The sequence below is a fragment of the Pseudopodoces humilis genome, chromosome 1 (assembly GCF_049639895.1).
Source record: "Pseudopodoces humilis isolate 2021_Gansu_Grassland_sample_001 chromosome 1, ASM4963989v1, whole genome shotgun sequence".
Taxonomy (NCBI): Eukaryota; Metazoa; Chordata; class Aves; order Passeriformes; family Paridae; genus Pseudopodoces; species Pseudopodoces humilis.
Window position 1 is genome coordinate 7379724 of NC_142200.1, and position 26023 is coordinate 7405746.

The window sequence follows — 26023 nt, forward strand, 5'->3', positions numbered from 1 at the left end:
GTTTCTGAATTTTAAAATATGAATAAAGGTCTGGATCCCCACTTGGTAAAAGCTGATACAGCTCCTTTGAAGTCTGCATAACTATCCCCCATCAGCAGTTGAAAGTCCTGGCCCAGACTTTAGAATAGATATAGTTTCTCTACATAAGACGACAAGCAAGATTTGCATGGTTAGTTCAAACTATTCCATATTCACTGAGCTGTTGAGGAAATACTGTCTGTGAAACAAATCCTGGATTCTTTCCCAAAACCATCTAAATGACACTTGCTAGTGAAATGCTACAGCAGGAGAGGGATCGGATCCAGCACACTGGGCTGGACCCTGCTGTAATTCCGAAGGCATTATCAGAGAGCACTTGTTACCTCCACGCTCATTGGGCTGCATCAGGGAAGTTGAGAGCATCTGAAGGAATTGAGTGTAATACTGATATAAAAAGGAGAAATAGGCTCTACACTTGCTGCTTCATGTGGATTTGATCTTGTTCTCTTCTCTTGGCTCAGCCAGGTGCTGGCAGAGACCTGCAGATCTTCCCCAAGCTCTGCACTTCTCCATGCTACACCAGTATCACTGTGTCATGCCTCCCTAAGGCATCTCTGGGGCAAATACATTCCTCTTCTGCTTTGCTTTACAGAAAGGAGCCTTTCTGAGCAAACCCAGCCACTATCTCCTCCTTGCAACTTGTGACCGAGGTTGTTGTGGCTGGAGAGGTGCACCATATCTTTTCTCTTGTGTGCTTCAGATAAATGGTGCAGAGACAGGACTGAAAACACAGAATAAAATAAAATAAATTTTAAACATATATATTTATATATCACTCCCTTTCTTCAGTCACAGAATCATAGAATAGTTTGGGTTGGAAGGCATCTTAAAGACTATGTCATCTCACCCCCTCTGCCATGGGCAGGGACACCTTCCACTAGACCAGGGTGCTCAAAGCCCCATCCAGCCCAGCCTTGAGCACTGCCAGGGATGGGGCATCCACAGCTTCTCTGGGGAACCTGCACCAGTGTCAACTCGATTAAGGACATTCTTGGCTGCTGGGTCCAGCTTTCCTTGATACAACCTAGTGAAACTTTATATGTTGTATGATGATAAATCAGCTTTTTTACTAGCTACATTTTTTTTTTTTTCTGTTGAACTCATGGAGAGACCAGGTGTGGTACAACAGGCAGTGAAATGCAGAGTGCTCAGACTCTTCTTCCTCATCCCTCTCTCATTCCCTCCCTCCATAAATGCTTGGGAGAAATCTCCAAACCTGATGCACAACCCTATTACTAGTGAGCTGTTCCCCAGAGATTCTTTTTCATAAATAGTCCCACTCACCCATTATTATTGTGAAACAAATGAAGCACCAAATTCAGCCAATTTGCCTGAAAGTATGAGAGAATCAAGGCAAAAAGGTAACAGAGACACTACCAGACGGTCAAATTGGAGCTCCTCATCTCACCTCCAGCAAAATGTCAAGCAGCTCCTGGGAAAAAACAGTGAACAGCTATTTAATAGACTGTTTCCACCACACAGTAATTCCTTGTATTGATACAGTCCTCGTAAAAGAAGACTAATGTGCTTTTTTTTTTCTTTTTTTCTTCTTTTTTTTTTTTTCTTTTAATGCTCATTACTGTAGATTAAATCCCTTCCAAACTCTGTTTATGAAGGATATAACACTATGCTGCTCTTCAGTATTCAGAGGCAGGATTTAGTGACGGGGTGAGTCCCTCGAAGGGCTTGTACAGGCTTATGCTCCCTCAGCAGAAAGCTCAGGCTGTCACAGGTGCTCTCACCCGCATGCAAATGTCTGCACAGCACGGTACACGATGTGACACCGGTCTAAATCCACACTCAAGCTTTTACTAATATAACTCTATGGAAACAAGCTCAGTGGTGATTGATGAATTACAGCTCCCACATAGCACGTTACAGTTTCCAGTGGAAGTACCTTGTGCTGGATTTAATAAACCAACAACGTGGGCAGTTTCAGCAAGTAGATTAATCACCTGTAAACTCGTCTGCCTCACAAAGGGAGTTGTGCACTGGCTGTCCAGTGTTACGGAACATGTTTTTCAGAGCTCAGGAATGCATTCTCCTCTCTGATATGTGCTGTGCATGTTCACTGTGCATATTTGCCTGCCTACGGAAGGGTGGAGGAGAGAAGATCAGAGATCATTTGCTTCTTTGGAGGTGCTATAATCCCCCACTTCTAGTCATGACCCCAGTCTTTAAACATCTCATGGCTCCAGTCTTTACAGATTGACACTAAAAAAGCCAGCATTATGTTGTTAAATAGTTTTAGCAGACACTTTATCACTTGAATGTATCTGTCTGGGGGATTCTTTAATGATGCTGCTTTCTTTTTAATTCTACAGGTTTTTATAGTCACCTTAAAAATGTCTGGTGCGGGACAGAAAGAAGAGGGCTGAAGTACCTGTCCTGTAAAAACAGGCTAAGGGCAGGGATTGTGCAGACCAGAGATGAGAAGTCACTGGGGAAACCTTACAGCACCTTTCAGTAGGGCTGCAAGAAAGCTGGAAATGTTTTTTTTGATTTTTTGTCCCCCCAAGGGAATGTAGTGATAGGACAAGGGGGAATGGCTTTAAAATGAAAGAGAGTAGGTTAAATTAGATATTCAGAAGACATTCTTTCCTGTGAGGGTGGTGAGACATGGGACCAGGTTGCCCATGCCAGTTGCAGATGACCCATCTGCCAAAATGTTCGAGCCCAGGCTGGACGGAGCTCTGAGCAACCTGGTCTAATACAAGGTGTCCCTGTCCGTAACAGGGGGGGTCGAAACTAAATTGTCTTTAAGGTTCCTTCCAACCTAAACCATCCTATGACTCTGTGAATATCGACTATGAGCTATTTTTATTAGCGATGCCACACAGATTTTCTGCCCTGAGAAGCGCCGAATTTCTTTCCACTTTCCCTGCTGCCTTTGGGATCCACGCAGCCCAATTTCAGACACAGCAGTTTGGGGCTTGTGGCAAACACAGACATTCCTGGCAGATGACTCTCGGGAGGACCCGAGAGCCGGATTTCATCGCGGCGGCGCTCGGGGTGAGTCCGGGTTCGCCTCGCACCTCTGAAGAGCCCGGCTCCGCGGCCTGGGGATGGGAGGGGAGCGGGGCGACATGGGGGGCAGCGACCGGGGCAGCGATGGGGGGCACCTGGGGCCTGAGCCGGGGCTGCTGAGGGCTGGAGGGGAGGTGGTGAGGGGAGGCGATGAGGGGAGGCGATGAGGGGAGGCGATGAGGGGAGGCGATGAGGGGAGGTGATGAGGGGGGGCTGGGGGGTCCGCCCCTCCCGGCCCGGCCCCGAGGAGGAGCCGGGGCCCCGCGCAGTCCACGTGGCCGAGGGCGCGCTATATGAGCGGGCAGGAAGCGCCGGGGAGGGAGCGAGGGGAGGGCGCCTGGAGCCGCTCGGCGGGCAGGGCCGGCAGACAGACAGACACACAGACGGACAGACACACGCACACACACACCCAGACAGACAGCCAGCTCGGCGGCAGCCACAGCAGTGACCGTCCGTCCGTCCGTCCCCCCGGCCATGGGGCTCGGCCGGCCCCCCGCACCCCGCCGTGAGTACCACGGGACCCCCTCCTTCCTCCCCGCTTACCTGCGGATCCCCCGCGGCTGCAGAAGGCTCGCTGGGAGCCTCCCAGCCTCCTGACTCCTCGTTCGGCTCTTGAGTTGTTGGGGTTTTTTTAAAAAAAAAAAATATTTCTGTTATTTAGAAGCAGGGGTGGCCCCGGCGCTGGCGGAGCTCGCAGCATCCTCCGGTTCGGTGCCCCGGAGCGGGGAGGCTTCTCCCGATCCAGCCGGGATTTCCCCACTGGAGGGAGGCAGAGGGGAGGCGGCGGGTGCCAGGGTGGGCTCCGGAGCAAAGGGGCCCCTTCGGGCGATGCTCGGGGGGCGACAGCGCCGGGGATCCCCCCTCCAGCTGCCCCTCGGGGACCGCTGGAGACCGGCACCCTGCTTGTTCTGTGCCATTTCTTTCTCCCCTGGGTAAGCTGTGCGCCGAAAGAGTAAAGCCAGCGTTACTCCTTTAGAGGGCAAAAAGCTAGGTGTTTTTGGTATCTGCTCGCACATTCATCCTTGCAGAATTAATTTTTAGAGGAGCATGAATAACTAATCTTCGAGGTCAGCAGTTTGTTTTTATTGTACTTGGTATATTTTTCTCGGTAGCAAACATCCATCCCAGGTCCTTAGAGTGATTGTGTGTAGTCTTGGCACAAATTAAAGCAAGCTAGTAAAAAAAAAAAAAAAAAAATGCCTCGATGTACATTTATTCATTTGAGGCACACAAGATTTTTCAACTCTTTGTAACGATTGTGCTTGTATGTATCCAATATACTGAAATAACACATTCACGTAATTGTAAGTCTAAATTATATATTTGTCTGCTGGGCACATATGTTGAAGGAAAAACCTCCCTAATTATGGATCTTTCAGAGAGATTGGAAGGGTGACAAAGCCCTTGTAATCTTTTGGGTCAATTTTCATAAGCTCCAAAAGCTCCCTTTGAAAAGGAAATTAAATTTCAGTGTACAAAAGGGACAGGAGATTCAAGGATATAAAAAAAGAGTCTCTTATTCTACTTTGATCTTGTCCTCAGGAGTTCATTTACTTTGGTGCTCTTCAGTGACACAAGTTAAAATGAAGAGTTGTCTTTAGCTGGAGTCTTCCTGCCTCTTGGCATTTTGGGAGGTACTCAATTAGCAACACACACTCCTGTATATTATTTACACAGCTTCAGCTGGAGGGGTGGCTCTGTGTGGAGCATCTGCTTGGAAGCACTTGGCTTGTAACATCCACAGCATCCTGTGGCACCCATGCCAGCCAGAGCCTTCCACAAGTGTGCTCACCCCTCCTCAGTTCTTCTGCCCCAGTCTGGAGGCACTGGTGCTCTGCACAATGTCTCGACAGAGCTGCTCTCGTGTTAGAAGCTGGGGGTGGCCCTGAGTTCCTTCTCCTGCTTTCAGCAGAGGCAGAGTGTTATCTGCAGGGCAAGGCTGTGCTGAGGTCCTTTCTGGGCTCGTCTGGGAACCCGACAGTTTTCAATTGAGTGCGTGTCCAGTTGGTAGCTGGGGGTAAAGGAGGGAATGGTTGGATGTGAATGAAATTAATGGATCTGCTTATTAGTTAATTGCATGTGTTTTCTTGATTATCCTGGAAACCAGAAAGACCCAACATAGGTCTATGGTGAACTTGGTGCTCTTTTCCTCTACCAATTTCTCATTTAATTTACTCTGTAGGGTAACATTTCCATGCCAAGAGATTTAAATTCTGTGCCTCAACAAAGTCCCAGTCTATGGTTCTGCCAAACCAGCTTTAAAGTTATCACTAAGTTTTTAAACTACAGTTCTGCTAATACACATTTATTTTACCTTTTTGCTTAGTAGAAGCATTGTCTCTGAAAGTGTAAAAGAAGAGAGAAATTGTATTATTTATTCTTTTGTCTCACTCACTTGGTGCACAATTTGATTCTGCAGGGGAGACACCAAGTTGCTCTGTTTGTATGAGTTGGTCACACATCCTGGCCAGAAACGAACTTGAAACCTTCTTTGCAGTTTTTCTTCCAAACTTGATTATATATTGGTAATGGCCTCTCAATTGAGGAAGGTTGCTTTTCAAACTGAACATAATTTTATATAAGTCTTGGTATGTGCTTATCTTTTTTTTTTTATGTTTATGTAAAACTGGGAGCAACTTGAGAGGAAATTAAGGTCATGCAGATGGCAGTTCCATCTTCTAGGTTATAAAAACATCTTTTATGTCAAGTGAGTTGCAAATGCTGCCATTAAATGATAGTAGAAGTAAATTTTTACTTGGAACATCTTTTGCACCCATTTTTAAAAGCATAGCGAAGCAGAAACCTGCTTTTAAAAAGCAAAGGAGAGAAAGCAAACTCAGCTCCACAGCATATTTCAAGTGCTGTTAATCTCACCACCTGGTGGAGCTTTTCATGGCTCTGGCTGAGGGAACTCTGAAAAAGATGCATTATTTTGTCTTATTTCAACACAATCACATGCCACATGTGGAGTTCCTTCAACTTTTTTCTTATTTATACCCGACTTAATTAATTTTCCATGTCTTCTGTATCTTTTATACTTTGCAGCAGGCAGCATAGGACTGTTGGTGTCTCACCTGAAGCAGCAGATAGATGAACTGGTAAAGCAGGAGATAAAGTTTTCACCTACAAATACTTAAGTGGAAGAATTATTTTTAATAACCAGACCCTCTCCCAGGATACTCAGGTGTAATCTTTCTGTGCAAGCCCAGTTAGCTTTGTACTAATAATTTTTATATTTTTATATAAATATTACTCTAAAATATTTTTATTTACTATAAAATATTTTCTAAACAGCCTGTTTTCAATTAACCTGGCAAGGAGCAGAAAGCAGATGTATGTTGAACTGATCTGAGATTCCTGATGTAGGTAATTAAAACATGGGAATGAATTCCAGGAGATAAGGTGCAGTATGGCAGATACACTTTGCCTCCCTCTGCCACAGTCTTGCTTGACTGCATCAAAACCTGTCTGTTGTGTTTATGGTGTGCCTCCTAAGTGATAAATGAAAATCTAACTCACAGGTATGCAAGCTGAAAGTAAACTCTGGGGTTATCTTTCAGCTCACAATTCAGAGGAATTGCTTACAACAGCGAGAAAGCTCCCTGACCCATGCAGACATTTCCTGCACAAGACATGCAGCCTTGTGGGCAAAACACTGCTCTAAGTGTTTGTATTGCTCTTTTTGCCACAGAGCCTGTGGCAGCAGCCAGCAGACCAGTGGAGGCCGTGGCTAGCCTAGGAATGTGACAGCTGCCATCTGCATCTCCAGTCCTGGCAGCAGTGGTGTGCCTGGTGCCACTGGTGGAAGGGACAGCTGCCTTGCCACCCATGCAGAGCATGTCTGCATCCCTCTCTGGGCTAGCTTGGTGTCTGATCCATTGCCTTGTGGGTATCTGCTCTGTATCACCCAACATGTGTCTGCTCCAGGGAGCTGGGAATCTCCTACCAGGCTTCAGGGATCTTGGTTTCTCAACCATTGTCTCTTAGTGCCAGGTGGTTCAAACAGCACTATCTGCCCTTGTCTTCTGGTGCCAGTACAGAACAACGTGGCTGGCTGACACCTGGGACTGTATTTGAGACTTCAGGAGGGTGGGTTTGAGGTCCAAGGTATCTTCAGTGGCACCTAAAATGTGTTTGGCAACTGAATTGACCCTATGGGAGCTAAGTGTGTTTTCTGAGCACAAACCTCTATGTTATGAAATAGATAATATAAATAGATAACGTTATCTACATAAGCAGTCTCTGTTCAGGCTGTATGTCTGTTAGCATACACTTCTTGTGACCCCTCTTGTCCTGATAAGGCCTCTGAGCTGACCTGGCACTAATTAACAGCAACCACAGAGCAACTGCTGTCACTTTTCTGGTCACCTTTCCCACTCCTATCCCAACCTTCTCTTCCCACTGGTGCCGAGAGTCCCATGCTCTGGTTTGTAAATAGTAAGCTCAAGTCACTTTGTCTAAAATGTCCCATCAAACTTTGAAAAGCTCGTTTAAGTTACACAACACCCTCAAGCTGTGGAATGTGGAAAATGGGGGGTCTTGACAGAAAAAATCACTTGTTAAAAATCTCCCCATAGTATTGGTAGAAGCTTGCTCTGAAGCATGAGTCAAGATTAGGAATGTCATCAATTGTAAAGACTGTAGTAATTGTTAAAATGCAATTCTGGGGGAAAGGAGGGTGGAAAGCAATTCTTTCCTGGCTTTGCTTTAGTTTGAACTGCCTGTGATTAAGTTGCTTCATCTGGACTGACGAGCACGTCCTTCCTCAGGGAGAGGAAGATTTGTGCCCTGTGTACAAGATGACCAAACCTCTGAGCAGAGAGGAGTTGAATTATTTCAGGAAACCTGTTAACCTCATCAAGCTACATCTGTTTCACTGGGCCAGTCCCACAGCTCCTTCTGCCAAGCAATTGCAAGGTATCGTGGAACGCAAGAGACACAAAGAGACGAAGTGGTTGAAACCTGCACCTGGGGACAAATGTTGGAGGTGTAGCTGTCTGTCTCTGAGGACATCATCTCAATAGAACTCCTTTTTGTTTGTTTTTTCTTTTCCATCTCTTTGGAAAGTCCTTTGTCCCAGCAGGTTTTCGGTTCAGGCTCAGCTTTCCATCCCAAGAGATTTGAGGGGAGGACAAAGGAGGAATGGGTGGCAGGTTAGAGCCCACAGGATTCAAGAACAATGTTCCCCACCTTGCTGGTGCCTGACAGAGGACTGCTGCTGGCATGGAGGTGACCACACATACTCTTGGTATCCCCAAAACTCCTGCAGTGGACTCCTTATGCATCCCTTTGGAGGGTTGTTCTGCAGAGTAGAAACTGGCACAGTGACACTGAGGTATTAAATCTGATGCATTTAGAATGTCTCTGGGCTAAATAATTGCACTGACATTTTCCAGGATTCGTGGAGTTTTGGATTTTTTTTTTGTTTTTAGAGCTTTGGTACACCAATACAAAACAAAGGTTTTTCCTTTTAAAGGACACTACATTATTTCTAGAGGCTGGATCTTCAATCAATGACTTAATCTTACTTATCTGAAATACTTTGTCTGCTGACACATCACAGTGCTGTACTAGCTTGAAAAAGAAATCTAATTCTATCAAATCTGCCAGCTCAGTTAATATGACTGCCAGGGAAGCATAAGGCATCACCTCCAGTTCTTTTAGGAAGGTATCAGATTCCTGCTGCCAGCTCAAATTCAAAGCACAGTGCACGTGGCCAGGCTTGGATTTTAAAAATATTTTCTAAGGTACTTCTTGCATCTTGGCATACAGAACTACAGAACAAATTGGACGATATCACCTGAATATTTGGGTTGAAACACAGAAGTTTGAGTCCTACAGACAGTCCTTTGGGATTAGTCTTGAAGCTGAGACCTGTGTTACTTTACCCTGAGACTTCTACAAACCCATGTGTAAAGAACATGGTGTAGGGCTACCTGCAACTTGAATCAGAGCTGACCTTTTGTCTCTTTCTTGACACTCTAAGGTGCATCCAAAGCTGCCAGGGTGTGATAAGGACACCCATGCCTGTACTTTAAATTGCTTTTGCCTGATGGGATATGGTGATGCCATCTAGGGAACCTGCAGCCTGCATGACTGCAAGACTTTCGCTGTAAATGCTGTTGCTATGTGCATTTAATGCTTTCTCTTACTAGAGCTTCACTTAAATCAATTTGTGCAAATTGTCTGACTTGTATTTTTTCTGGTGACAACGCTGAGAAAAATACTCATTTACATTGAATTGAAGCAATTTTTAGTTAAGCAAAGGCAGGTCAAAATAATTATGGTTTTGAGAAAGTGATGCATTGTTGCTTTTGGATTTACTTCGTCTTAATTCCAGGTCCATTTCAAACCTCTCAGGTAGTCAAAATTACTCATTTTGAAAGAACCAAGCTTGTCTTCAGAGATGTCAGAATGATTCCTCTGAATTTGATGTGACCTGCATTGTCACAGTTTGTCAGTCAATGGCAATACTGATATTATAGCTGAATTTGGGGGTTTGTTTCTTTTCTCTTTGAAACTATTTTTGTAGTGAAGTTATTATTCTTTGGAAAGTTTACCCTGTTTTTCTCTTCAGGGACAATTCTATATGTTTCAAGTAAGAAAAGGATCTCTCCTGCTCCTCAGTCTGGTGCTTATTAGAAGAATTAGAACTCTTCCTCCTTGATCTCTCTTCTCTTTTCAGCTCCTGTATCCTCTGCTTTTCCCCTTCAGTTAAAATCTGCCTTTATCGAGAAGCATTGACTTTATGATCAGGTCTCCTGTGGCTTCCCTCTGCCTATTAAAACAGACCTGCAGCTCTTCTCAAGCAGCTGGCTTGATTCTAGCCTAAAAATTTAACCTGAAAAGTGAAGAACTTCTGCTTGGCCCCCATCCCAGTAACAAACATTCAGCTTCAAACTTCAGACTGTGATACTGAGGGCTGCCAGTGTCTGCAGGGGTCTGAGCAGTAGCACTGGTGGGAATATGGAGCATATAGATACTAAATTTGCAGGCAGGACATTGATGCAGCTGAGAATGCCACAGCCATTGGAAATGTGCAAGTTATCTTGGAATCACAGAACATCCTTAGCTGGAAGGGACCCACAAGGATCATTGAACTGGCCCTGTGCAGGACATCCCAAAAAACCCACCCTGTGCCTGAGAATGTTGTCCAAGTGCTTCTTGAGCTCTGTCAGGCTTGGTGTTGTGATCACTTCACTGGAGAGCCTGTTCCAGTGCCCAGCCACTCTCTGGGGGAAGAACCTTTTCCTGCTGTCCAACCTAAACCTCCCCTGACCCAGCTTCAGGCCATTCCCTTGGGTCCTGTCACTGTCACCTGAGAGAACAGATCAGTGCCTGCCCCTCATCTTCCTCTTATGAGGAAGCTGTAACTGCAGAAAAGTCTCCCCTCAGTCTCCTCAAGGCTGAGCAAACCAAGTGACCTCATCTGCTCCTCATACAGCCACTCCTCAAGGCCCTTCACTGTCTTCATAGCTCCTCTCTGGACACTTCCTAATATTTTCCTACATTTCATGTGTTATGTTGCTGCTGTGATGTTACGATAAAGTTCTCTCTTGTGCTCTGGAGATTGTATTTTTGTGTTGCCATTACAGCACAAGGGAAAACTGCATTACCCTTTGTAAAAGGTCAGGAGTTAAACAGACCCTTGCAAAAATTTCTCTTGCTTAGGAAGGCAATATTGAAATGTAAACTGGCTTTTACAAAATATAATAGGGAAACCAAAGTTTGTCTTTTCTGGTGCTAAGAGGAAGAAAACAGTTTGGGAGAGTAGTGTGGGGGTGCTTTATAAATTTGGTAAAAGGCAGCTCCCTTCCCTTGGGCTGCCACAAATGCCTATGGTGTGGCTTGCTGGTGTAAGTGAGGAACTCTACAGTGGATTAATGGAGAAAATCCAGGCAGGGGACACAGCTGTGGGCTCAGGATATGGTTTTGGTGCAAGATCACAGCTACAGGCAAAAAGACATCGGCTCCACCAAGGTTATTCTGATGTCTGCAGTGGGGTGATGTGAAGGGCTCATGGAAGTACAAAGTGTGTGTGAGATACTGAGAGCTTTTTCAGAGCTTAAGGGGAGTTTTTTCTAGTTTAATCTCCATTTCTCTTCTTCCTGAGTAGGTACTGAAATGTCCTTTAGTCCTGCTCTTCAGGCTTTTTTCCCTGTCATGGTTTAACCCCCCAGACAGCAGCTAAACCTCACACAGCCACTCTCACATTCCCTGCAGTGGGAGAGAACTGGAAGGGTAAAAGTGAAAAAACTCACAGGTTGTGAAAAATTTGACATGTAAAGCATAAACTGCACATGGCCAGCAAAGCAAACCAAGGAATTCATTCATCAGTTCCCGTGGGCATTTGTTGCAGTTGTTCAGCCATCCCAGGAAAGCAGGACTCCATCCCACATAATGGTAAATGGGAAGGTAAATGCCATCCCTCTGAAGGTGCCTCCCTTTCTTCTTCTGCTCCCATCTTCATGTGCTGGTCATGATGCTGAATGACCTTGGGTCACTTGGGGTCAGCTGTCCTGGCTGTGTCCCCTTTCAGTTCCTTGTGCACCCCCAGCCTCCTCGTGAGTGGTGTGGGGTGAGGAGCAGAAAAGGCCTTGGCTTTGTGTAAGCTCTGCTCAGCAATAATGAAAACATGCCTGTGTTATCAACAGTGTACCCAACACGAATCTAAAACACAGCCCCAGCTACTGTGAAGAAAATTCACTATCCCAGCCAAAACCAGCAGAGTCCTTCTTTCGCACTTTCTTCCTCTCATCCATCCTTTTTCCACAAATTCTCCTTGCTCAAAGGGACAGGCTATTCCTGTAGCTTCCACCATCCCCCTTCCTCTCTCTTGCTTTGTTCTCTGTGTGCCAGGATCAGAGGGAACCAAGACAACAGGAGAGACAGGGACACTTAAACTTTGCATCTGAGGACAAGTGTGTGGTGTTGGGGGACACACCTGTGGCTGAGAACTTGGAATGAAGGCCTGCCCCTTCTCAGCTCCCTGCTCCAGACTTTTTGGCTGCTAAGGACAGTATTTCTGTTTCCTGGAGGTTCAGCCTGTAAAGTGTTTGGGGATTCCAGCAAAGATGTAAACACTGCCCTTTTGACGAACAGCTTGATTTTTGAACTATGAAAGTAAAAGGAAATCTACCACATGGAGAAAAGAGCTTTAGAGAAGGGATTCACTCTCTGCCACTCCATTGAGTGGTGCAGTCATCAAAGATGTGCAAAAAAAGCACAGCTGATGCAATGTAAATCTATATTTCTGTTTTGTTTACTACAGTGAGGTTATCACCATAGTGCTACAGGATTGTGCAATCTGGTGCTTTATCCATGTTCATGAGCTGATTTTGCTTGCCTGGATCCTACGACCTTACAGAGGAACATAGTGTCATTGACTTACTGTGCCTGTCACAGGAGATTTTTACTGTTAAAAAGTATGCAAAAATAGATAAGCAAGAGTAAAAGCTGCTTCAGACCTGGAGTTATAGAGAAAAAGCCTGTAATGTGGTGGCAGGATGTGTGAAACTGCAGCAGCTTCACAACTTTGTGATAAAACTGTGAGGATGCTGGAGCACAGCTGTCCTGCATCCTGCTGTTAAATCCTGTCTCTCTGGTTCAAAGACAAGGATGTCTTTGATGGGACAGTGTGTCAAATGCTGTGTGCAAGTTCATGTAGATGATGCCAGTGGCTCTTCCCTCATCCCATAGCATTGTAAGACCCTTGTATGCCCATTGTAGAAGGCCACCAAATTTGTCAGGAGCAATTTGATATAATGCTCACAATTCAGACAAGACTGACAAGAGTTGGGTGTTAATGCCCAGCTAAGACACTGGTTTGTAATTCTGCAAAAACTCTGTAACTCTGTTGTGTAAAAAATGCTCAATGCTTTAAACAGAAATTACCTCAAGCATCTGCATAACTGGTTATGAGCTCGAAGAGCAGGAGATGGGTACTGGCTGTTGAAAAATACAAGGTTATTGAAAAACAAAAGGTGATATAGCAATTGCAGAAGTGGCTGAAACACTTGGAAGTAGCAGTGAAAAAAAGGAGTTTAGGATAAGCTGCTTCTCCCCAAGGCCAAAGTCTCCTGTTGATACTGAGTATTGGCAGAGGATGTTGCTATGTAATTGCAGTTCATTTTGCAGTGTTTATAATAGAGGAAAACTATGGAAGTCTGTGGAAAAGAAACAATAGGTTAGAAATACCAATCAAACTCCTTTGGAAGGGGATGTCTCTGTCACAGAACACCAGAAGAGGCTGCTTGTCTCTTCCTCTGCTGCTGCTGATTTTTCTCTGCTCATTTGCTGAGCTTTGTTTCTGCTGTCTTAGGAGGAAACACATTTTTCCTTTGCCTGTAAAAGGTCTGGATGAAGAATTCTGAAGTTGGAAAATATGTCTAAGATCTTCAAGTCCAACCATCAACCCAGCACCACCTTCACCATTAAACCATGTCCTCAAGTGCCACATCCACAAGTTTTTTGAAAAATTGCAGGGATGGTGACTCCACCACTCCCCTGGGCATCCAGTTCCAATGCTTTACAACCCATTTAATAAATAAAAAAAAAAAAAGTCCCAATGTTGAGTGTAAACTTCTGCTGATACAACTTGAGGCCATTTTCTCTCATCTTGTCTCTTTTTACTTGTGAGAAGAGACCGACCTCCAGCTGGCTACAACCCCCTTTCAGGGAAGGTCTCCCCCCAGCCTCCTTTTCTCCAGGTTAAACACCCCCATCTCTCTCAACTCATAAGATTTGTATTCTAGCCCCTACACCAGCTTTATAAAGCTACAATTATACCAGATTAAAGCAGTAGTGCTCAGTGTGGCCACTGTCTCTAATTTTTTTTTTTTGATAAAAGCTTCCCACACTCCAGTGACAGTAGCCCTTTGTCCCTTTGGCTTAAAATCCCCAAGTCCTGTCTGTGGTGACTGTCATCATACTAATTGAGGAACAATCCTAAGAAATTTGCCCCATTTTCAGATTATTTTGGAAAAAGGAGAGTTGTCTTGTGGGAAGCAGCTGGACCAAGAGTAATATCTCAGTGCAGCAGAAAGCAATCCTTACATTCTCCTCAGGCAAGCTGTCAGAGACTCACACACCCAACTTTTCTTCTTTTGTGTGTGCATGTATTTTTAAAGAAGCATTGCTCCAAGTGTGTTTTTTCTGACTTATCTTACCCCATGCAAACTTAGAAGATTTCTGTATTTTATGAAATAAACCCACCAGGCACAGCTCCATTTTGGAAAACAGCTTTTCATTAAGGTGTAACCCTCCCCTGCCTTGCTCTCAGAGCTGCTGACCTTACTTTTTTCATGTCTGTGAATTTGGAAAATAGTATTATGAGTCTGGCTGTTATCTGCCAGTACAATTTTTACACCTTCACTATCTGGCTCTGATGATTAGAAAATATCAGTGTGTCTTCAGTGAGGAGCTTCTCATGGAACAGACTGGAGCTGGAACAAGACCCCAGGGCAGCTTGATGCACTTGCTATGGGAGTCCCAGGCTTGCTTGGCAGAGGGGCTCACCCTGAGGGTGGGATTAGTGGGGTGCCATGTACCCCTTCCCACTCTTGGAAGAGACCAGCTGGCTTTAGGAGGCAGCTCTTCCTCAGGGTGAAACCTGGTGCCATTGGGACTGTGCCACCTGCTGTGCTGCTGCCACCCTCCTCACTTAGTGAGATGTGGCACGCTGCCACCCCTGCCCCAGGGCTGAGGGCAAAACCTGCAGAGATTTGCTTGTTTTGAAAAGTATCTTTCACAGCCCCTCATCCCTACAAAGGGAACCCATCCAAATTTGCCTTTGTTACTTTTGTATCTGATCAGGCTTCAGTTGACAACTCTAGTTCTTGGAGCTGGAAATTCTGTTATTAGGGCACTGACACTTTTCTGAATATTAAAAACCTCTTGCTTTTATAGCTGTCAGAATCAATCTTTCAGATCTCCCCCTCCAGCTGCTGTGCTCTCTTGTGAGCTGATTGCTACTCCTGGGCAGGTAAGTGTCTGCATTATTTTACCTGGCACCAACAATATTGACTTCCAAGGAAAGGAGGGTGTTTCTGCATCTTGGATCAAGTCCTGTGTTTTGTTTTTGATACTCTCTTATGTCAGAAAAAAATGCTGCATAACACTTTCCCCTTTCTCCAAGAGAGAATAGGGTCGTGCTCAGTAACCTTGAGTATAGACTTGTCGTATCGAGTGAGCTCATTAGAGCTTGATCTGCTCATTAACTGGAGACTGTTGAAGGCAAGACCAAAATATTTCAGAATTCAGCGAGGGCAGCATGCTTCCCTCTGAGAGAGCTGGAATGTTGTTCAGCACATGTATTTGAATTGATTGCTGAAGCTGACATCTGCTTTCTGAGGTTTGCAAAGCTTGTGGCTTCTCATAATCTGTAAAACACATGGCATTTGTGTGAGGTTTGTCAGTGATAGTTCCCTTACCCAAAACCAACAGGACTCTTCCTGTATAGCAGAGCCCTTTCCTTAGAGCCATCAGTCATCACTGTCTAAGAGTCTATCTGAAAGTGGGTGAAAGTAAAATTTTCTTTCTTACTCTTCCCTTCCCCAAGGAAATTCTTTCATAGGTGTGACAGCCCTTCACAGTCCACTTATAGCTCCCATTGAATTTAAACTTCCTGTTCAGAATTGTTAGGATATGAGAAAGTTAAGAAGATGTTCTTCCTCAAAGGCCACAGGACGAGGGATCCTTGTCAACAGTACATGGTGAAAATTTTCAGACTTGATGAGTGATCTTTATGGCATGCAGTAGGCACCCAGAGAGTGTCTTGGGTGTTGAGAGTTGAAGTTGGTTTGGATTTCTTTTCAGGAGGTGCAGAACAAAGCCACAGCACTGGCATTAGCATTAAAGATGTCCTTCAGCCTGCCCAGCTGGCTATTTTAGGAAGCACAAGTGATGTAAACGTCATGGCAGAGAGACTGAAACACTTGTGGTTTAACCCCAGCCAGCAACTAAGCACCACTCTCTCACTCCCCTACCAGTGGGACTGGGGGGAGAATCGGAATGGTAAAAGCTGGAAAACTCATGGGCTGTGATAAAGACAGTTTAATAGGGAAAGCAAAAGCCAAGCACACAAACAAAACAAGGAAATAATTTCTTGCTTCCCACGGGCAGGCAGGTGTTCAGTTATCTCCCAAGAGAGCAGGGCCCCGTCACAGGCAGTGGTGACTTAAGAAGACCCTCAACATCACCCCAAGTGTCCCCCCTTCCTCCTTGTTCCCCAGACTTTATATACTGAGCATGATGTCACATGGTCTGGAACATCCCATGGGTCAGTTGGGGGTCACCACTCCTGGCTGTGTCTCCTCCCAGCTTCCCATGGACTCCCAGTCTTCTCACCACCATGGCAGTATGAAAACCACCCAAAACACAGCCCCATACTGGCCCAAATCAGACACCACACCAAATGGAGTACTGTTTATGCAGCAGGATCATGCTACCCTTCTCAGTGGGTGACTTCACAGTTCCCCATCACCTGTGGGATTTGTATCTTTATCTAAACAGGATGGAGATTTGTCACTTGGCTTCTTTCACCAGGATGCTCTAGGTGCACACTGAAAACCGGTGTGTTAGCAGGGCTGTGCCACAGCATCCTGAATGGCCAAAGTTACATCCTTTTGGTTTAGCTGAGCAGAGATGAACCTTTCCTTAAGGTGGTGACTTGATTTCTGATCTTACCTGAAAATAAACAAGGTGCTGACTGACATGGTTATATTTTCATTGCTTGATCCATCAAAGGAGACAGTGGCAGGGAAAGGACACAAGTAACTTTCAGATGACATTGCATTAATTTGTAGCAATGCTGGAATTTCTGTTGAGATGTTTTCTAAAGATGTTGCAGGCAACCGGCAAAGACTCTGCTTGTTCTTTCCCAGAACCAGAGACAGATGCTGTAAAATGGAGTAATTAAATGTGTTGATTTCTTGTAAAAATTGGTTACTGCAGTTCATTTAATAGTTTGGGGGTAAGAGAGATCTTTAAACATATCTTCACTCTGTGTAATTTGAAGGTGGCCTTTTTTCTCTTTTTTTGGTGTTGGTTTGTGGAGGGGTTTTTGGGTTGGATTTTTTTTTTTTTCTTCTCTTTAAAGCACAACGTTTATTTAAGAACTTTGTAGGCAAAAAATATTTTATGATGCCAAACATCTTCTGCTGTGTGTTGAGAGCAGGACTTTCTTTGCTCTTCAGCTCAAAGTGCTTTAGACAGAATGGGAGAAGGACATGGGGGAGAATTGTGTTGTACTTAGTGGAATTAGAATAAGCCCACAAGCACATGGTTTGTACTTGTTAATTCCAAGAGCCTGAATCTGATCTCACTCCTACTAATCTCTAAAGGGATTATTCCTGGTTTACACCATCCTGAATGAAATCAGAATCTGGCCCTGAAAGCCTGTTTGTACTTCAGACATTGTCTCAAGGCAGCTGACCTGCAAATATGAAAAGGAGACCTGACTTCCCGTGGGTTAACTGTTTAAATTTGTCAAGCTAAGTTGACTACAGCTTGTTTAACAGGGAAATGGTACTGCAAAACCTCAGGCTAGAACCCATTTACCTCTATTGGACTAATAAGAGGTAATCAGAGAATCCTTTTTGGTGCAACACAGTGCTCTGTATTTGCACCTTTCATGTGAGGATATTAAATAACTACTTCATTGCACTTCTGGAAGCTGTTCAGACAGACAAATCTCTTTAATGACCTGCCGCGACTCTGGTTGCTAGCAGTGAAGCAAAAGTAAGTTAGTACATTGAGTCTCTGGTCATGAGTGGCATCTGTGAGAAGAGGTCTGCAACCTAGAACAGTGTGAAGCTGTTAGCTGAAAATACTGGGGTTTCTGGAAAAAAGGCTATGTCATACTTAGCTGCTGAGAAGAAAACTGATTTTTATTAGTGCAGGTTCAGTTAGTGTTCGCTGAGACAGGTACCAAAAGCAAATTTACAGTTTCAGGGTGGGAAAGCACAGGTTACCTTTAAGTCATCATGCCAACTCCTTTATGGCCCCAAATTAGTATTCTTTTTGTTCATGTTTTAGTTGTCTACATGCTCATTTTTAAAGCTGTGTTTATACTGCAATTAAGGGAAAGTTGAAAACACCTTTTCACAGGGCTGCTCTAAAGGAAACTGGTATATTATTATATACCTGTGCATATTCTCAAATGAACACATCACTTTTGTCATTCTGCAAAGCACAGTTTTGGTGTAGTGACACATTTGCACAGCATTTGAACATACTAAATGCAGCCATACAGTGGGAACCAGATGGGTAGCCTCATGCAATGGCCCACCTATTTCCTTTTAGATTTTGTTCTTGAATTCTGTTATCAGCTGAAATTTCTTAGTAACTGTCTCTTTGCCATGTCAGTTTGAGATGCTCCAAACTTTAGACCACAGTAGTTGATGACTGTGGATGGTCCTGTCTTTATGGGCTGTAGGATGCCCACATCCCATGATTCACCCAGCACAATGGAAAAACACTGAACTCTGGGACATTTACCGAAAATATTCAGTATAGGAAGACTTTGCTCACACTGCTTCAGTTATCCCATGCAAACATCTGCTCCTGCTGTGGAGCTGAGCTGCTTTTTCCTTTCCAACCTGAAAGCATGGTTATGACATTAAATATATTGAACCAAATTTGACATACACAATCATTTGTCTGGAAAATACCCTTAATTTCCCTTACAATAAGTAAGAAAGTCTTCTACTTCCTCAAAGTTGTATTTAGTTTCACTGCTAGTCACTCCAGGTTGTTAGCCAGGATGTAAACCCTGCCTGCCTATCAGCAGAGACTAGAGGAGCTAATGACTGTATTCCTGGAGGTGAGACTTCATTGATTCAAGCTGAAACAGCTGGTGAGCAATGCTCTGAGGAGTTGGCATTGGAATAAAAAACTCAGTTGGCTTTGTGTCTATAGTTTATATGAGGAATCCAGAAAACTCTGTAGTGAGATCTCTGCATTTTTCTGTTTTCCAAAAAATAATAATCATCATCATGTCAGGTCCACATCTCTCTACTTTTCTGTATTTACCTGATATAAACCAGAGTAAGTGCCATGTAAACAAATGTGGGATTTACTGGGGGAATGAGAACTCCTGGTTAATCTCACACTCTTCAGCAAAGCTCTCCCTTCAGTATTGTCTCTGCAGCAATGTGTGCATCAGCCTGGGTCCTCTTGAGTGAAAAAGAGTGATACTGGACCTTCCTTTAAGCTTTTCCTGTTTTATTGAATCAAATTCTCTAAAAATTCTCTCCATCTATATATCCACTGTAGGGTAAGAGACATTTTTCCCTGTTTGTCTCTGCTCTCTGCTGGTCCCATGAAGTTTGTTGTCACAGCAGATGTAAAGGTGGAGAAATTTTAAAATGCTGCATATACCAGATATAAAATCTACTGCCTTGCTAAACTGGTTAATGTTGCTTAGCTGACATTTCTGCAGTGTAGGAAAAGCTGCATATTACTGGCCAAGCACTTTGTAATTTTCTCTTATTTCTAAAATGGATGCCAGCAATTGGAAATATTGAGCAATTTTTAATTGAAGTGATATGATCAGTGGGTGATTAGTTTTTGGAGTGCCTTGGATGTATGGTATGTTGAAGAGACAAGCCATCTGGAGCAGGGCTGTGGTTTAGCTGCTGTAATGAGTACCCATGGACTGCAGTGCCAAAATGACCAGGTTTATTACATCGATGAAGATCTTGAGTAATTCAATTCATTTTCACAGATCTAAATGAACTAAAATGAGAACATAATTTGGCCTGAAGTTTTAGTTTGATGCTCTTAATTATTAAACCAAGGATCATCGATGTGTTTTCCACTACGCTTAAAATAACCAGCCACAGCAAATCAGGATGTTGAGTTCCTTCCTCTGCCTGCAGCTTTTACCAAATGTACCATGGCCAGGATTTCACCACGTTTTGCCTGGATGGCCAGTGTGACTTCATTAGGTGCTTCTTGTATTTGCTGCTCCTCTGACCTACAAGCATCACACTCTGCCTCTGACCATGGGGATAGGCAGGGGAGAAGAATCATAGAACCACAGAATGATTTGGGTTGGAAAGGACCTTCAGAAGTCATCTTGTCCCACCCCCCTGCAATGTGCAGGGACATCTTCCACTAGATCAGGTTGCTCAGAGCCCAGTCTATGCTGACCTGGGGCGTTTCCAGGTGTGGAGCACCCAGCACTGCTCTGGGCAGCCTGCTGCACTAATGCTCTCACTCCTGGGGATTAGTGGGCAGATGAGTCCCACCATGAATCCCTGACAGTCACAGAGTTTACAGCTTGCAGTGCTGCAGAGTACCTGCAGCAGCCCTGTTTGTGTTGCCAGGCTTGTAGCTGCTGGACTTAATTACTCCAAAATGAAGACTGGTTTTTGGTATCACACCAAAATTAATCTCCCTCTTCCTGAAATTTTCATTACACAGTCTTTTTTGCTGAAGTCTGGTCAGTCATGGTGATGCACAACCCTGAAACTTCAATCTAAAGTGCTGCCCTGTTTTCAGTGTATCGAGGAGTGTTTGGAGCAGTGAGGGTTACTCAAGGAAGTGACTGGAAGTGGCTGAAAGAAAAAAAAAAAAACCAGAAAGCAAACAACCTTTGAGAATGCTTTGATCTGAAATCAAATATCTGCACCAAGGAGGCAGTGTATTTTTAGGAAGAGGGCACAGGCTGCATGTAAGTAGATGCATTCTATTTGATGTGCTGAGATCAAGGTGTTGGAGTCTTTAACTGCTCATCTGGCCATCTTATATTGTGTTTTCCCTCTTAATTTTTCCCTTGTGTTTTAAAATGGTTTTTCCCACTTGTTCTGTGAGATATTCTTATGCAAAGCCAAGTCTCCTGCAACTCAAGCAAGCTTGTTTGTATCACAAGAGCAAAGATGTGTCAGAGTTTTAGTTTTTCATAAAAACACATCACTTATTTCCTTTTTTTTTCTCCCCAAGCTTGTTATTAAATGAGCAGCACTCTAATGAAGCATTTAACGGAGAAAACAAAACAAAACAATTTCTATATCCTCTAGATTGTTCCCAAATCCCTGAATGAAAAATTATTTAGAGATTAAAGCCCTTGCTGTTTCTTGTGTCATTGCAAAGCAGTAATGAGCAGAGCTTGAAAAGCTCTGCTCTCTCCTGGTTTGGAGTACCAGCTTCTATCACAGCATCAAACAGCCATGCCAGCACTTTTTCAAGGTACCAGATGATTAAGTTTCACAGCAGATTCTCCCCTGATTTAATGCTGCTAATGACTATGTGAATGAGACTTACAGTATAAGCACAAGTTTGAAATCTCAGCTTCAGCATTGGAGCTTAAACAATCTGTACAGGAAGAGGCTGTGTGAATGTAAGCATCAGTTTAAAATTGTCAAGTTTTCCAGTTTTTATTGCAATTTCCCCAAAGGCACACAATCCACAGCAGACCCAGGAATAAATTGCAGGAATCAGGTTCTTGCTGTAAGCAGGGACAAGTGGCATGCCCTGAGCACTGGCACATGATGAGCAAGCCTGTGGTCTCTCACTCAGCAAGAGGTGAGTCACTTGGGTAATTCCTACTTTAAACAGCAGATTGGATTCATGCTTCAAGCAGCCTCAGACAGCCAAAGAGGAATAAACTTCAGGTTAAAACCTTGTGTTTTGTGTCATTGCCACCTTCTTCCTTTTTACCCTTGCAGTGACAGTGTGTCAGAGGGTAACAATGGGAAGAGGAGCTTTGCTGCGTGTGGGAATAATAAAAACCAGCAAGGTCTACACTGTGAGGTCCCAATCTGCAACAAGAGAAATAGAGCACTTGTCTTGCCTTGTGATGTACAGGAAAGAAAAACAGAGGCAGCTTTAGATGGAATTTTAACTAAATGGTTTTAGGTTTTGCAAGCTATTTAAATGGCTTGCATGGGAAAATGAATGGCTCATTTACTGTGAGGGTGATGGAACACTGGAACAGGCTGCCCAGAGAAGCTGTGGATGTCACATTCCTGGAAGAGTTCAAGGCCAGGTTGGCTGGGGCTATGACTAACCCACTCTAATGGAAGGTGTTCCTGCCCATGGCACGGGCTTGGAACAAGAATATCTCAAAGGTCCCTTCCACCCCAAGCCATTCTGTGATTAGTAGCTCCTGATACCTAGCAGACATGGTCCCAGATGACAGTATGTGGTTGACAGCGTGCTGATGTTCCTCAGCAGGATTTGCAGTCACTGTGACAAAGATGTGGGACATGGTTTGAGGCACTATCCAAGTGGGATGCTGCCGCCCGCCTGCTGTGAGAGCAGAGCTGAGATCCAGCCAGGATGACCCTGGAGCAGAGAAGGGTGCATTGATGCAGGAGTGAATCAGCCCAGGTGCACAGCAGTGCCCCATGGGATGGGAGCTGGGAGAGCTGCCAGGCCCAAAGTATCTGCAAAAGTGTCATCCTTTTAAGCAGAAAGCCTTGGTGGCCCGAGGAGTTTCTGCTGCCCAGGCAGCTCCATGACCTGAGGTGCTGTACATTCGCAGTGACCCTGGTGACCAGAGATGTTCTCCTACTGTACTAGACATGCAGTGATGGAGAGTGGAGGGAGCTGCCACCATGGAACTCTTCTTTGGCAGGATGAAGCCTGACAGTGTTTTATCTCTGTCTCCTCTTGCTCCCAGTGCTGGGAATGGGGGTTGAAATGTGCAACTGCACCCGTGCCAAGGAAGGTGTTTTTAGGTTTTCAGGGCTTCCTGAACATTGCAGCTTTAGTACATTTTGTCCCCAGACAAGTCTTTATTCTTCATTTCTGCAGCTTTTCAGGCAAGGCGGCTCAGAGCACTGTCCTCCCGGGTGTCCGGGGTTGGGGGTGAGGAGAGAAAGGCACAAGAGAAAGCTGTCAATTGGAGCCAGTGGTCAGAGAAGCCAAGAAAACAAACAGCTAGGAAAAACACCTGGCTTCTGGGACTCATTTCCTTAAGAAGCAAAGTGGAGAGCAAAAACATGTGGGATGACTAAAATACGAAGAAAAACCGTGCTCATGTTTGGCGACAAGCCCTGCCTTTCAGCACTGATGGTAGGGCCTGGTTTCTCCATCTTGCTCCAGGGTTAGGACATATGTGGCTCTCATGGACAAGACTCCCACTCCATCTGCCCCTTCTCCTTACTGCTGGCTGACAGAGCCACTGGCAGAATCAATATTGGGAATAATACCCTGCTGTGACCCTGTAATGTAAAAACAATTTTGCAGAAACAAGTCCTGGAGGGACTTGGTTTTCTTTTAAGAATACTCTAGATTCTCTCAATCAGGACAAAACTGCTCTTCTTATGAAATGAAAGGCAGTGAGTGCATGGAGAACAGGCATGGTGCAAGGTGGAAGCTGTTCATGTTCCTTTTGGAACAAGGAGAGTTTTCCTGTGTTAGAACTTCCTTAGAGTGCAGATCAGTGTTGGGTACATTTGACAGAGTACAAGCATCTGCAGAGCATGTGCTGTTGTTAGACCCGGTAGTCTGTCCTCCTTTTATGGGTCACAACGAGAAATAGTACTTTAATATGTAATTTATATCATTTAGAGGAGACATTGGAAAAATAGGCTCTGGAGGTGGGACTTCCTCCATGCTGACAGTTCAAGAAGCCTTGATGTCTTGCTCTGGCGTTGAGGTGTGACGTGAGATCAGATGGGTCCTGCCCCAGCACAGCTGGGAGTGAGATCCTATTAACATCTTAGCTGGGGATGCAAGTGCCAGAGGGCAGAGGCTGGGGTGTCTAAATGAGGGAGCTAATGCTGGGTCTGTGGTTACCTTCCTCTGTGGAGAGCTGAAGCACCAAGGTAGTGCCCATCTACCTGATGGGAGACTTCCAGAGCCCAGACACCACTGAGTTGTCTGCACTTTAATTAAAGTCAGTGAGGGGCATGCTGCCTTGCTTTTTTTATGTCATTAAAAAAACCCAAACCAACAAAAAACATATATATATATATATATGTGTATGTTATCTATCTAACACATAGGTGTTCCTTTTAGACAAATGTGGAAGAGATGGAGAAGCTTTGTTATGGTCCAAAATGAACAGGATCTGTTCTTCTTTCTGTAGGAAGAAAAAAAAAACCAAGTCACTGGCCTTGTTGACTGAGATGTGTGCTGCAGAACTGAGGACCCAGACTGTTTTCCATAAAACCTAATGCATGAAACAGAGTCAATACCCAAATACTCAGTTGTGCTCAGATCCATGGCTCAGCTGAAAACTGGTTGGTGCCTTCCTGCTGCCTACACCTGTACACAGTCATGGATAGATGGTCCAGACTGACCCGATCCCAAGTGCCCACACATCCAGTGACTGAACCCTTTTCAAAGTGGTTTTTTCCACATGAGGAAACATCTTCCTCAAGTATTTATTACTTTGCCTTGTCCTCTGATTGAAAGGATGCTGTGAGCCCTCTGCACAGGGCAAGTGTTTGGGTGTTCTTTTTTTTTCTCAAATGAAAGAATAGCAACATTCAAGTTCCAGTGGAGCGATGATGCTTCATCAAAGTCTAGTTGACCCTGAAACTTGTGAGTTTTGAGTAAACCAGAAGAGCAGGGTTTCTGATACACCAGGTGCTGTGTCTCATGTCTGGGCTGTATTGCTGCCTCCATAGGGTTAAGGAGGAAATGCCTCTTCCTGCCTGAAAGGGCCTTTCATAACATTCTGCTGGTCTTTTGGAGCACCAGCTGCTGGTGATAACCTGAGGATGGAATTTCTCCTGTACAACCATCTGAACAGTTGTAATTTCAGTGGCAATTTCCCTTTGCTCACACTGCTCAAATGCACTTTTCTGATGATTTGTAGCAGGGGATTCATTGGCTCCTTTTTCAGCAGGACAGCTCTGCTGTGCATGCAAGTCAGTGTTGATATAATTATAACACATTTGTCTTTAATTTGATAGCCCATTGCTCTTATGCATGTTCACTGTCACTGCAAAAGTGTCCTTTTAGGTGGCTTTTGTCAGGAAGGGATGAGGGGATGCAGAAGTGAAATTTGTTCAGTAAAGAAACATTATTTCTGTTCTCTGTTAACAGCTAAGCATGTAAAAGAATAAAGCAAAAAATACTGGTCAGTCATAGAGAAGTAAAAGAAGCAATGCTTTCCAAATGCAGCTGAGGGATGTGAAAACATGATTCATTTTCAGAAGATTTTGTGTTGTAATTCTGCATCACACCTCTGGCTCTCAACACTCTGCTCTCTGTCTCTCTGTGTGTTCAGTTCATAATATTCTGATTATTTGTCACTAGCTGGGCAGCTATAGCCTTAGTTATTATGTGATCTAAAATCCCCTAAGACACCAAAATACTTGAAGACAAGGAAAGATGTTTCTAAATAGCACATGATATAGCTGGAAAATCTGACCACAGAAAGCCCAGATGTCTGCTAGAGGCACAATTTTCTTAATTACCTAGTTTTGGATACTTAAGGAAGTGCATTAAAAATAAATGAAACTAAGTTGTGGGATGTTCTTTTGAGGTCTAACATGACTGGTATGGATGATCCTTAGACTTTCAGATGCTTCCAGAAAAAACAAAGTATGGCCACTGTATGCCATTTTAGCGTGTTTATTATTTTATTTATTAATTTATTTTTAACTCGGGAAGCTTTTAAATCAAAAGTTGCATTTCAGGTTGGGGAGTACTAAGTCTGTTTTGGAATGATGCTTTCCTTATTTGCAAGGTTTTTGCTGAACCTTTTATGAATATTTGACTTTGCAGAAACCCCCAAATTCCCATCCACCCATGTGCAGCTTTGCTCTGAGGTGCTTTTCTGGTGCTCTGGCTGCCCTTTTTCAGTGCCAGGCCTCAGGGAGTCACAACTTCCCAGCACAAAGTACTTACCCTGTAGTTCTGCTTTTGCTTTGTTGTATTCTAGGTTTTTTTTAACTTTTTCCCCTCTGACCTGCTGCTGATGACCTTGCTGAACCTCTGTCCCGATCCGTATCTTATGCTACCCTGAAATATCGTGCACAGGAAGCATCTGGCT

The 26023-nt window shown here is 44.3% G+C and overlaps 1 protein-coding gene across 1 annotated transcript in view; it reads left to right on the forward strand.

Moving 5' to 3' along the window:
• Positions 1-3406: 3406 nt before the first annotated feature.
• ST3GAL1 (ST3 beta-galactoside alpha-2,3-sialyltransferase 1) overlaps positions 3407-26023 on the forward strand; it is a 77288-nt gene continuing 54671 nt past the window's right edge. Inside the window, exon 1 of the mRNA XM_005516895.3 lies at positions 3407-3571. The gene's annotated coding sequence lies outside the window, so the exon portion shown is untranslated. The remainder of the gene's footprint in view (positions 3572-26023) is intronic.